The sequence below is a fragment of the Pinus tabuliformis genome, chromosome 5_2 (assembly GCF_031772625.1).
Source record: "Pinus tabuliformis cultivar Carrire ecotype Pingquan chromosome 5_2, CPIR1, whole genome shotgun sequence".
Classification (NCBI taxonomy): Eukaryota; Viridiplantae; Streptophyta; class Pinopsida; order Pinales; family Pinaceae; genus Pinus; species Pinus tabuliformis.
Window position 1 is genome coordinate 1053616322 of NC_142306.1, and position 14842 is coordinate 1053631163.

Here is a 14842-nt window from a genome sequence, read left to right on the forward strand (position 1 = left end):
AAGGAAGACTTTATGATAGCTGATTAAACACAAATAGGATGCATAAGAAATGAAGCAATATACTGTAAAAACATAGTTATACTAGACAACGAGATTGATGATGAATTCGTCCCTAATGGACTACGTCTCCAGGTCTGCTTTCAAGATGGGCAACCATTTTTATTAGGAATGAAAAGGAGTGTATTACACAAATAATTGATCAACGTGAATGTGCATGCAGGCACTTTTGATCACTATCATCAGATAGCCCTCTGAACCAGCTTTCCAATGCCTATCACGGTTCCCAATTCCGATTCTAGATTCTCCTATAACGATGAAAACAAAATGGCCTATGACCTTTAGAATCTGCATACAAAAACCAAAATTACTCTCCCCTGATCAATGAAGAAAATACGCCTCTTATAGGCATGTAGGTACATCAAAACCTCTTTTGGCTAGGTTCGAGGTGAATTTGGTTGCTTCTGGATAGTTTTGGAACTCGGCCTGGTTGTTTAATGACACCTAGGCTGGTTTCATGGTGGTCACATTAACTTGTTTTAACAAAACTTATCAAAAAACCCAAAAATACATTGGATAAGCACGAAACTGCCTGTAGTCAGGTTAACCGGGTGGAGGTTGGAATTGTTACATATGACTGACAATGGTCTAGCCACAAGCTGCCACCTTCACAATCTTCCCCAGCGGTTCCAGTGACGATTTCGCTGATAGTTCACATGTGGTGTTACTTCACGCGGTTTGGGGACTGACAGTTATTTCTAACCCCGATGGTCTTTACATAACATCACTCACATTCTAACTGCCACAGGCATCTTCGATGGTTTACTCTGGTGGTGAACTCCAAACCTGTCATCAGATACCTCTGACGGCTTATCTATACTGATCACATGTCCGGCCTTTCTTCGACGCGGTTAGGCTACCGACACGGTCATAGGTCTATGTATTTTAATTTATGCTGTTTTATAATGTTTGTTTGCAATTACATTTAGGCTGAGAGTTAACAAAAGGGTTGGTACTTAGGCTTAGGGTTAGGTTTGATGTTGTTTACAATGCAATGGTTTGGTATAGCATAGGTTTAGGTTTTAGGCTTTATGACTTAACAATGCGATGGTTTGGTAGGTATGATAGGTTTAATCATAGGGTTTAGGTTTTACAATACTAGTGTAGGTTTTTATATCACTTTTGTCACAATGCGATAATAACCCACATGACTATCGTCAACACAAGTGGCATTTGGAATGAAAACCTAACGGCGAACCATATTGAACCTTTGCAATGGACGACACCCATGTCGACACCAAATCCTTCGAGTCGAATGACAAGACACATGTCGTCGACCAATACTGGTGGAACTATTGATGAACACAAGTCGACAGCTAGGTACAAACCCATATCAACTGAACGCCATTATAACCATAAACATTACCTAAACAACCTGATCCATAACCAACACTGTCGAAGCTAAACTGAATTGACGATAACGCTGAACAGTGACGACAACACTTGAACATTTTTGCAATGATTTGACAAGATCCTCCTGGATCATTCCTCTCCACTTGAAATATTTTGGACCACAAAATTTTGACTAAACAAATAGTCGATGAGGGTAGAACTCCCTCTCTTTTCACCTTGACTTGACGATGTACCAATACATTCGATCAATCACCTGCAAGTGATGACCTTGATGATGCTGACCCTGGCACATTTTGATTCGGAGACCTATTCCATCCATCTGCAGTATGAACAACTTGCGACGATGGGAAAACAACTTGTTATGAACATGGAAATTGAATTCTTTCCATGAAGAACCATGAGTTAGTGATTCACAATCTTTGAAAACAGTGTCTGCTGGATGTTGTTTATTACCGTCAACATGAATAAACAATATATTTTGCAGAATGACGGAGACAATCAAATATACTTTTGACATCAAACCGGCGACTTGATTAAATATACTTTCCTGCTTCCTGATTACTAAGTGAACTTGCTCCAATGAACCTATCCAATTGTAAGGTGAAATTTGTTGCAACTTAGTTTGTATTTGAAGCATTGACTTAGTTATTGATTTGTTTGAATCACTTTTTCTTCATTCATTAAATGATGTTTCCATTGATTAGCACTTTCCTCTGATGCATAAGTTTCCCTTAGACACTTTGACACTGCTTTAAAAAAGGCTTGGCTATGAAAACAAATAGGTTTCCTCTCCACTTGAAAAGCGTTTTCCAAACTTTTTGAAACATGACATGGTGACACAATACAAGAGAAATTGAATACTAAATTTCCCCAATACTGACCTGTATCCCTAAAACTGTTAATTTCCAAACTTAAACTGAATTGATTCATTCTAACATTAGGAAGAGGAGCTTTAGGCACACACTGTAATTCATGTCGTAATCCCTGCTTATGAATAAGATGTTTGGTTTTACATATAACTGGAATAGTTTCTATCTCTCTAAAAAAATCATCTTTAAGATGAGTCTCATAACTTAAACAAGCTTCATGTTGATTGTTATGTTGCTCCTTTACGCACATGATTACAAATCTTTTAGTTGAACTTATTAATCGCTTCATCTGATTAACATTAACTGAATTCAAGTGATTTTTACTTTGATGTGCCCTGACAATAAATTCAACCCCATCTTATTTAAGGTGATATTTATGTTCTCTCTTGTAAAATAGTGCATCACGATCATAAAGATAAGGACTTCCTAAGACAACTCCACATATGTCTACTGGAACCACATATAATTCCACTTCATCAATGTAATTAGTTGTAATGGAAAATATTAATCAACACTGTTTGGTGAATTTTATCTGAGTTGATTTATTTAGCCATCCTAATGGGTAAGGTCTTGTATGATTCCGTGTTTCCAAACCAAAAATTTTAACTAAATATCCAGAGATTAAATTTGCCTGTGATCCATTATCAAACATTATATCTGTATTTGTATGCTTAGAGGTTATCCTTATGTCAATTCAAATCTTTTATCCTCATTTGAAGGATTTATGTTTGATGAAGATGCAATAGTTTTCGAACTTGAACCAGTGTTAGAAGTTTTACTTGTTGTAACCATGGTGTTTATCCTCCTTTCATCACCTGAATCTGAACCTAGATCTTGTTGGACTGCTGCAATTGCCTTCTTTTCATCCTTCTCCTTAAGGAAATTTTGGGGCTTAAGTTCTGGATGAAGTTTCCAACACTTAGATTCGTCATGAACAATTCTTTGGCAATGAGAAAAAGTAGGTCTTTCCTTCTGAGATATCACTGATTTCTTTCTCTTCGAAATGTCCTTCCCCTTACTGCCACTGGAATCTTTGGTTTCCAACTCTTTGGATGACTGCGAGGAAAACTTGAATGGTCTACTACATGATTCAATATGTATGGCCTAAAAACATACTTATTCAAAATCATCAGTATTAAACATGAATAATGTATGCTGCAAATATGAATGTAAAATGCCGATGTATTTAACAAAGTTTCACATGTATCCAATGAAATACCAAGCACCAATGCTTTCTTTCTAAACTCCTGAGTAAACTCCTAAACACTCTGCCCTTTACCTTGCCTCAGATGTTGCCAATCAATAACAGCTTGCTGCATGTATCCTAAAGGATAGAACTATTTCCTAAGAGCTTTTAAAAACTTAGACCATGAAGAGATGATTTTTCTTTACACTTTACATCTATTTGAGTTTTAGTTTCCCACAATATTAAAGTTGTTCCCCCCATTCTAAGTGTAGCTAACTTAATTTTCATTTTATCACTAAAATGTTTTGAATGTGACAATACACTTCTAACTGCTTAATCCAGTTATCTAGCTTTTCAGGATTCATTTCGCCATCATAAACATGTAACTCAAATTTAACATCAAGTTTCAAAATATATGTTTTCTTAGGTTTCTTTTCCATTTCAGATTCTGCATTGGAAGAAGAAGAAGAAGATGATGATGATGGAGATGATGGAGATGAAGGTGGTTTATCAGTCTTCCCTTTACCTTTGTCCTTCTTCGATGTATTTGAAGAAGAAGTTGCATCTCTCACCTTCTTATCTTCTTACGATTCTCCCAACATCTGTTGCATGGTTAATAATGCTTGTTGAAATTTTTCTTCACTCATCTTAGTTTTAGTGTTTTCACTTGCATCAAGTCCTGACATGGTCTATTTATGATTGACTTGTCGCTTTCCAATATCTGGATCTATCTACTCAAGGATTCCTTCTCCTTGTTGCGACTTTGACCTGGTTAACATTCACTGGCTAACTCTGCTATCGTAACCTGCTTTGATACCAAATTATATGATCTGAAATGATCATAGACTTAAACTAATGTAGAATCGATTAACTATTAATGAATTGAATGTTAGTTCAAAGCACAGAAATCGAGGAAAACTGCTTGAAAGGAAGACTTTACGACAGTTGATTAAACACATATAGGATGCATAAGAAATGAAGAAATATACTGTAAAAACACAGTTATACCAGACAATGAGATTGATGATGGAGTTTGTCCCTGATGGACTATGTCTCTAGGTCCGCTTTCAAGATGGGCAACCATTTATATTAGGAATGAAAAGAAGGAGTGGATTACATAGAGATTTGATCAGTCTAAATGTGAATGCAGGCACTTTTGATCATTATCATCAGATATCCCTCTAAACCAGCTTTCCAATGCCTATCATGGTTCCCAATTCTGACTTCGGATGCTCTTGTAACACTGAAAACAAAACTACCTATGACCTCCAAAATCTGCATACAAAAACCAAAACTACTCTCCCCTGATCGATGAAGAAAAACTGCCTCTTATAGGAATGTAGGTACATTGAAACCTATTTTGTTTAGGTTCGAGGTAAATTTGGTTGCTTCTGGATAGTTTTGGAACTCAGTCTAGTTGGTTAATGACACCTAGGTTGGTTGCATGGTGGTTGCATTAACTTGTTTTAACAAAACTTATCAAAAAACCTGAAAATACATTGGATAAGCCCGAAAGCGCTGGTGGTCAGGTTAACTGGGAGGAGGTTGGAACCGTTACATGTGACTGACAGTGGTCTAACCACCAGCTGCCACCTTCATGGTCTTCCCTGACCATTCTAGTGACAGTTTCACTAACGGTTCACATATGGTGTTACTCTGTGCGGTTTGAGCACTGACGGTTATTGCTAACCCTGGCGGTATTTACACAACACCGCTCACATGCTGACTGCCACAACCATCTCTGACACGGTTTACTCTGGTGGTGAACTCAAAACCTGTCATCAGATACCTCTAATGGCTTATCTATACTGATCACATGTCCGACCTTTCTCCAATGGGGTTAGGCTGCCCGCGCGGTCAGAGGTCTGTGTATTTTAATTTATGTTGTTTTATAACGTTTGTTTGTAATTAAATTTAGGCCAAGAGTTAACAAAAGGGTTGAGACTTAGCTTAGGGTTAGGTTTGATGTTGTTTGCAATTCGATGGTTTGGTATAACATAGGTTTAAGTTTTAAGCTTAATGACTTAAAAATGCGATGGTTTGGTAGTTATGATAGGTTTAATCATAGGGTTTAGGTTTTACAATACATAGTGTAGGTTTTTATATCGTTGACACAAGTGGAATTTGCGACGACAACCTGACGACGAACTATATCGAACCTTTGCAACGGACGACAACCATGTTGACACCAAATCCTATGAGTCGAATGATAAGACACATGTCGTCGACCAATCCTAGCGGAACTATCGATGAACACAAGTCGACAACCATGTACAAACCCATATCAACTAAACACCATTAAAACCATAAACATTACCTTCAAGAAGATGATATAAAGATCCAGTTGGTTTCATTGAGGCTAGAAGGAGTTGCACTATTTTGGTGGGAAGAAAAGACTCAAGAGGAAATGAGAATCCATGGTAAGATATCCATCACTTGGGTTGAATTTGTTTATGTAATTAAAAGACAATTTTATCCTTTAGCCTATATCCAAAAAGCCATTATGAGTTGGAAAATTTTTAGGAAACTTAAAGGTCAAACAGTCCAATATTATATACAAGAGTTTAGGAAAAGGGCTTTGTTATTAGGAGTGAATTTTAATTCCCAAGATACACTATTGAAATACATTGGGGGTTTACATTCCTATCTTAAACACACTATTCTTATGTTCAATTCAACTAATTTGGATGAAGTATATGTGCAAGCCACGCATCTTGAATCTAGAGGAAAGAACACTTATGAAGAGAGTAGTAATAAAAAGCCACCTAAGGGTAAGGAGAAAGAGAAAGGAGGAAAATGGAAAGGGAAAAAAATGCAAGTGTCAAGAAAGAAGGGGAGAAAGTTATCTGTAAACATTATTCAAAAGAGGGACATAATGAGGATCATTGTTGGATACTCCATCCAGAAATGAGACCAAATAAGTTCAATAATAAAGGGAAACAAAAAACCACTGCTATCACTCAAGAAGATTTAAGTTCTGAATCAGGTGATGAAAACAAAATCACAGTCATGGGAATAAAAGGAAAACACGATATTGCAAGCACTAGTTCACAAAACTGTAACACTACTACTACTCTAGATGAAAAGAGACGAATTGAGTTATTTCATGTTAGGGTCATATCTAAACACACCAATATTGACACACTCTTTGATAGTGGGTCAAAAACAAATCTAATCCTTGAAGACATAGTCAATAGATTAAATTTTGAAACTATACCTCACCATAAACCATACCCTTTGGTATGGATAACAAGAGACACTAGTTTACATGTTACAAGAAAATGTTTGTTTAAGTTTACAATCATTGCAATTTTTTTTGACAAAGTAGAGTTAGATGTGGTACTGCTTGATACTTCAGGTGTGGCGTTGGGTAGTCCATATTTGTATGACCGAAAAGAAGTCTTTTACCGCCATGAAAAAAAGTATCACTTGTTCAAGGATGGTGTGTGTCAAGCGGTATAAATGCAAGATTTACACCAACATTTAATTTGTCAATCCGGGTAAGTAAACTTAGAGGCGTAGCACAATATATGCCAGAATACCACCTGAGGGATCTGTTAAATAAAAACCAAGATTTTGTAATAAATTCAAAAGAAGCATCAGTTAAAGGAAAAATAAACAAGACTCTTTAAAGCAAAGTAAACACAGTCCAGGAATCTACTTCTAGCTCCTCTTCTGGGTTGACTTGACTCCTGCAGTAAGTCTTCCTCAGTTGTCCAGGGGACAAAGGAATGTAGGACCCATTAGAAAGAAAGTGATTCAAGAAATAAAGGATGTAGAACCTCTTAAAAATTACTGCTATGTTGCAAGCATGAAATTAGAAATCACACGGCAACTTCATTCCAACTAATCTAAGGAAATAATCGAAATATTTAAAAAGGATCAAGATAATAATGCACTGCTTCTCTTAAAGACAATTCAGTACATTAGTTGTAAGAGAAATATTCAATAAGAACCAATATATAATTCGTGTTATTTACCCTAATCTTATTAAATACTTCCTTATAATATATGTAGCATTTAATTATAATGAAGAATTCTGTGAGTGTTTTGTCAACAAGATTCACAATATTTTCTTATGCTGATTTCGGCATCTTCTTGCAAAACTGCATGAATAAATGTTTTTTCTGCAAAAGTGCATGAATTTGTCTCATATAATATTCAAAGGCAATCATGAATACATGTTAAGTTAGGTTAACCAGAATTCTTTCTCAAAAATTATTTCACCATTGCGTTCTGGGAATAAACTTTGTTACGCAGCAATGAGATCATGGTAAATCTTTGTAAGAATAAAAAAGAGACGCAGTTAAAACATTCACCGTTTACTTTAGTTCATCCTTTATGAAATACATCCAAAAGCATTGATATTAAACTTAAATAACAAGTGCAGTAAATAAAGCTTGTGGAATGAAATTGAAAATTAAATGACTGAAAAAGAAAAGGAGCTATGAAATGAAATTGTGAAATTATCTAAGATCACACTCACACCAAGCAAACTAAGATGCAGTAAAAGAAAGTTAAGAGGTTTGGGGCAACGGACTGGCTGGTGGGCCCAACCATCCAGCTCATTTCCCTTGCAGCAATTAAGCCAAAATCTTCAGAACAGTAAGGAGAAACAAAATTACTCAAAAATGATTGCCAAATAAACTTGTTTCAGAGTAGAAACCAGAATTCAGAATTTAATGCCAAAGAAATTCATTTCAAAAGTCTTGTTACAAATTCATAAAACAATGCTACACTAGTTCTAGTGGTCCCCTCAAGGGATCATCCCACTAATGCATAGCTCCTCCCTTCCTGCAAAATAAGATCGGTTCTCTCCTCCTGCAAACAAAAATGATTTACATAATACAATATGCCATATGAAAAAACCCCCTCACACCTACGTGACTCCTTCCTTTTATAATGTTCTTTCATGATAATTTTGGCTCTATTCCTTAGCAAAAAATCATGGGGATTGAATCCCAACTAATATTCATCAATAGAATATCAGTACAACCATTTACCCATTGAAGGAATGAAGATCTAGCACGAATTTCCCAAATCTCGTCGTTTTTTACAATTCTATAAAAATATGTTTTTTTAACAAAATTTCTCCAAAGAACTCTATGTATCTCCTTAACCATTACGAATTTAAGAACACTGTTTGGAGGAAATCTAGATTGTTATATTTTAAATAATAATCTTTCTCATAATTTTCTAGTTCATCTCCATTGCCTCGGAAATTGTGTTCGAAAATGACTGTTTGAAATCTAAGATGCTATAATTATGGAAAAATAATTTATTTTTAGAAATCTTCCTCAAAGACTGTTATGTAACTTTTAGACCATTACGAATTTTAGAAATCGGTATGAGGCTTTGTCAATTTGCTATACTGGGACCAAAACCCATGTTCTAGAATTTCTCTATTCACTTTCACATGCACAGAAATTGAGGGGGAAGTTGGCATTCTGGAAACTATTGCGAATTTGGGGCTAGGACATTAATTATTGCCTAAACATAAATCCGTATGACTTGGGTGTATCTTAACTTATGTGGAAGTGTTCAAACACCATTCTGAACAAAACATCTTTCATATTTGCCTAGAAATGTATCAATGTATGAAAGCCCCAAATTAGTGCAGGCATGTTGCTGTAGGCATGTTAGTGCAGGCAGAGCTGGTGCACGCACAACAGGTATAGGAACTACTAATATAGGAATGTTAGCACCTGCCACAAAAGATCCTGACATTAATGACATTTTCATATTAAATTAACAAAACAAGAAGAGTTCATAGATCAACAACTGTCAACTCTAAATGCCTCTAATAATAACTTAATAATGCGCAAAACGAATAATAATTATTATAAACACTTAGTACAAACATACAATTATTCAATTAAATCATTAAAATTTGGAAAAAATGGAGGCTCAACACTCCCCCACGCTGACCTTCTTTCATGTCCTCATGCAAGCTAAACCATAGGATTATAAAATCATGGAAGAAGGCAGGTGGAATGTTTAAAGATCATACTATGCTTGCTGATAAAAGTGTCAGTAAAAATCTCCACAAGGAAATATTAAGATATCATGGTATGTCATCATTTTTAAAGCATTCATTAAGTCTGCAACATCACTATTACAGTGCCAACTAAAACCATGTTACATCCCTTATGAAAGTATCGAGTGCAGGAATGATAAAATTACAACAAGATCAAGTATAGGAAAGCAATGGTTTATACCATACATTATGGAAAACGAATATTGCACCTTTATGGTAGACATCACATACTAGTTGTCTTGTTTCAATTGAATTCCCTGCTTGTCATAGATTTCAGAGCTCTTGTTTCTGTCCAGAGTCTTATTAACACTTATGATAATAAAAAAATCAAATCTTTGTTGAAAAGGTGCAATTTCAAGAAAATTGCCATAAGGTTCCTGCACTTAATACAACAATCCTATACCTAGGTCATCTAGTGCTTATTTAGAGGTAGCCACAGTCAACACACATTGCTGTCCATCAACACCTAGTGAGTAGTCATCACTGAGCAATTCATCTCTCTAAATACCATAGAAAATTAAGTGAGTTATGATACAAGAAAAGGGAGATAAAAATAGAACAAAATGACACCTTCCTGGACCAATCAACAAATTAAACACTCTAAATTTGTTGTCATGGAGATGAAAAAGTAAATTTCTCCTTAATCTAGTACAAATAATTACCTCCACTAAGGGTACCACATCATTAAAGATTCTTAATTTTTGAAAGATAGAACTCAAAGCATCAAGCTCAAATCATATTAAAACCATTATCCAAGAAATAAAATGATGAGTTTTATGGAAAGAGAAAGATAACTAAGTAAATCATAGTATGCAATTAACTTTAATACCACAGTCATGGCCTAGCTGCCCGCAGGTGTCTATAACCTTGACAGGGATGTCTTTTAACCCAGCGAAATGCATGTGTCCCACTTATTAGATATAGATTTAGAGTTATATTATTTAATTTTAAAAATTAGATGACGGCCACTATCCTGGCTTGGTATCCAGCTGATGGCAGTGTCACTAACAAGAAGTAACATGGATGAATAGGTCGGCTCGTGATGAGACCTCCTTTCTTCCAGCTTTTTGGTTGAAATCCATTACTTTGGCTTGGTGACCAGCACAGTAATGTCATGCATGTTTGGTCTCGTGACTGTGGTAGATCGGCTCATCACGAGACCTCCTATCCTCCCCTAAATCTTTTATAAATTTTGATTGTGATTAACCTTAAAGGTTACTTAATAAGTGGGGAGACAGATCTACTCCTTAAGAGTATGGGATGGTATGAAAAGTTTTTAATGACTAATCATTATTGGCTAGTTCCTCTACCCTAAAGACTTATTAAAAATATCCCAGATAATGACTGAAAGATTCTTTAAGTTAATAATGCTAGTGTTCTCATGAATAGATTATTATGATCTTTACAAGAGTGGTCCACCATAGGGGGCTCTCCAATAGTACCTTCTAAGGGAAACTGAAAATATATATCTCAGATGACAACTTCATTAGAGTGGTTAATCATGGTTACTTTTTCAAAATCATGAGGTATTAGAGTGAATCATACTCAACAAGATTTGTCACAGATGTGTGTGTTAACAACCAATGTGGATCAAAAGCAGTTTCAGTGGCTATGCTTTGAAAGTCAAAACCCTAATTGCATTGTTGTAACAACTTTATTCATGGCATTTCTTTATTATTCTACCCTACTCTACCCTAAGAAGCAGAAGACTCCCTTTTAAGTATAGGAGGACTTCCAGTGCAACCAAGTGCGCAACAAGAGGATAATCATATTCATGTTCAAATTTAGAAAGTATATGTGAGAAAATACCAGAACATGAGGTACCAACTGCATTAACTGATGTGATGCTACAAATTGTTGAATGATAAGGTAGGGATGAATACTAATAGTGATCCGGATTTAAACAAGAATGCAACAAATTACAGAGATAACCATAAACACAAAGATGCAGTGGAAATAATACTTCATTTCATTAATGTAAAATACTGAAATATGCTCACATACAGAAATGGAAATAAACCAGCTAGCGCGATGGTAGCTTATCTCTGAGAAGAGATGTGGCGGATACATGCCTCTAAACTGTGTTACAATGAGGCTCAAATGCCTATTTATTGTTGAGAAATAATGGAAAACCCTAAACATCCAAAAACCTAACCCTAAAAGATAAAATGCCAAACCGTGGGCCCCATTTGGGTAAATTGGTACATCAACTTCCCGGGGTCATAACTTTGGCATACGATCTGTGTTTGACGCGCACAATATCTCGGTAGAAAGATGAATCCAAGAATTACAACCTTGGGAAGAGAAACATCCGTCCATGGACCCATGTTGCTCGTTTTCCCAAAAAACGTCGTTTAGGGCCTCAAAACAGCTCCGGAAGCTCACGACTCGAAAAACTGCTAAAAATAGTAAATTGTGTTACATTTAAGGAAATTGAAAGGCTGAAAGAAACAATGGTGGGGCTCCAAGTGGACTTGGCGAGTGGCCACCAATATCCACCTGGATCATTCTCCCCCCCTTAGGAAGCAATGGTCCCCATTGCATTTAGTTCCTCCATGAGATGAGGAAACTTCTGCTGAACTTGGTCCCTGGTGAGCCACTTGCCCTGGTGAAGGAGTTGTCCTACTTTGACAACTCGATACTGTTGGATATTCTGCTAGCGAGTGTGCTTGATCTGTGTGTCCATGATTTGATTAGTTGCAGCTTGTTCCATCAATTTGGATATAACTCTGTGGGTGTGAGCTATTCTGCAATGTCGGATGTGTCTAGAAATGGTGGAAAGTATGGCCGAAGGCGGTCCACATTGAACATTGGGTGCAGGCCAAGGAATGGGGGAATGCTGAGCTCAAATGCATTTTCCCCCACAGCCTTGGTAATGGTGTAAGGACCATATCAGAGTGGTCTGAGTTTCTGATAGGCTCCGGTAAGGATTTCCTTTTGCAAATGCAACCAGACTTTGTCACCCACCTGAAACTTGTGTGGCACTCGATGTTGATCATGTCGTTGCTTGTACTTGGCATCTGATTTCTCTAGAATGTCATGGACCTACTGGCGAATATGTTGGATGTGCTCGATAAAGTTGTTTGCCTTTTCTGTTTCGAAGTAGACATGAGCCGAATCTGCGTGAGTAACTGCAAATGGCATGGCCACATCAATGGGACATAGTGGCTGGAATCCCAAGCCCACCTGAAAAGGGTTGTGGCCAGTCGAGCTGTGGAGAGCCCAGTTGTAGCTATGCTGAACATAGGGGAGGCTCTCATCCCATGTGTGTGGATGCTTTGAGTTGTACATGTGTAGAATGTGTACGATCATCTTGTTGACAACCTCTGTTTGGCCATTAGTTTAAGGATGGAAGGTTGTGGACTTAGTGAGTTTGGTGTCCAGCATCGACTAGAGACTAGACCAAAATGTACTAAGGAACCTACTGTCCCAATCTGAGATGATAGACTGTCGAATCCAAAAGTGTACCCACACTCTTTCAAAGAAAAGTTTAGCAGTGGCTTTGTTGTGATATTCTTCTTGCAGGCCGCCATAATGACCATCTTCGAGAACCTGTCGATGACCAAAAAAAAACAGTCGTTTCCATGCTTAGTAGAAAGAAGGCCCAACATGTAATCCATGGAGATGGATTCACAAGGTCGACTAGGGGTAGGCAGCGGGGTATAGAGGCCTTGCTTCTTAATGGTCGGTTTGGCAATGGCATAGGCAGTGCATGACCTGATGTACTTCTCGACATCCTGTCAAAGATTTGGCCAATAGAAATACTTCTGCAGTACTGCCACCATTTTCTCGACCACAAAATGCCTAGAATCCCGACTATAGTGTGCTTCCCAAATCATCTTGGCACGCTTGCTTGAAGGAACACAAAGGTGACCCAAGTGGCATAACAAGGCATCCTGGAGGTGAAAATCTAGAACATGTTGACCCTCCAAGAGTATCTGGTATGTGTGGCTGAATTCTAGGTCACTTTTGTAGAGAAGTGGCCAATCAAAAGTCTCGTGCCCACAAGAGTTGAGCACGGTGGTTAACGCCATGATCTATGGTCGATTGAGGCAATCTACAACATTATTGGTGTTGCCCTTCTTATACATGATATTCAAATGGAACTGTTGCAAGTATGTGGACCACTTCTAATGGTAATCATTCTACAATTTCCCTTGGGTCTATATGAACTACAGGGTTCGGTGGTGTTAGAGCCTAGATTTACCTTAGGCTAAAAAGGTAAGATTCTAGGTCCACATCAAACCACGCTCAGAGAGGGCTCTCTCTGGGTCAATCTTAGCAAAAGATAATCAGATGGGGCTTGAGATGACTGAAATACAAACTAATTTTAGGCTAGGTATGAAGTGCAAAGAGTTGATTTGGTTTTTTGGGAGTTTTGTTGGAATCAAGGGAAAGGCAAATCTGGGTCTGGGGATGAGGCTCAGTTCTACAGAGATCTTGATGGGGCAAGGTAGGCAATCATTTTGGCACTTAAATTTTAGTGAGATTGATGGAAAAGATAGGTGAGGTGTTGAAGAGGGCAAGGGAAATCAAGAATCCTCCCCAAACAGCTGAAAACATCAAACAAGTAAAGCAAACTTCAAGTAGAGCATTTCCCTTTCAACGAATTCTACTTACACTCTTGTTTATTTAGTTTAGAAGAAATAACATAGATGATGGCATACATAAACAAAATTAAAAAGTACAAAGAGAAGAAATATACCAATACAAATTTCCACATGAATCCCAAAGAGTGCTGCAAATCCTGGTCTCAATTCCTTAGCCAAAATACTGAAAGTGAATGTACAATGAAGCTCAAGGCTTTCTCAAGAGTCCAACCCTGAAAATGACTGAGAAATTACATGATATAGGCAAGCTTAACTCATTCCCATGCCTCTAGGGGTCGATATCATCATTCTAGGAGTTGTTTCAACCATATCTAAACAAGGAACTAAAAAATAGGCAATGAAACAACTTGCCTCTATATGTTAGGAAACTGATTCATTCAGTTGTTTTTCACTTTTTAGTGAATGAATCTACTAAAACAAGTAAATATGTGCCAAAATTACATCATGCTCATGAAATTACATCAAGGTAGATCAAGAGTAACATCAAAAAGTAAAACAAGTCAAAGCTGGCTGAAATTCTGAGCTGGAGAGTGAAAAATAGGCCAAAATTCTCTATGCGCCGTGCCCAAAACCTGTATGCGTAGCACAACTTTGGAGCTGATTTTGAGGCACTTACCGAAGTCCAAATTGAGGCTGAGATAGCTCGTTGGAAAGCCCTGCCTGTCGACTATCCAACCCAAGTAGAATTTCTAGATTTGGATGTCATTTTCCCCTCCAAAACCTCAATCTC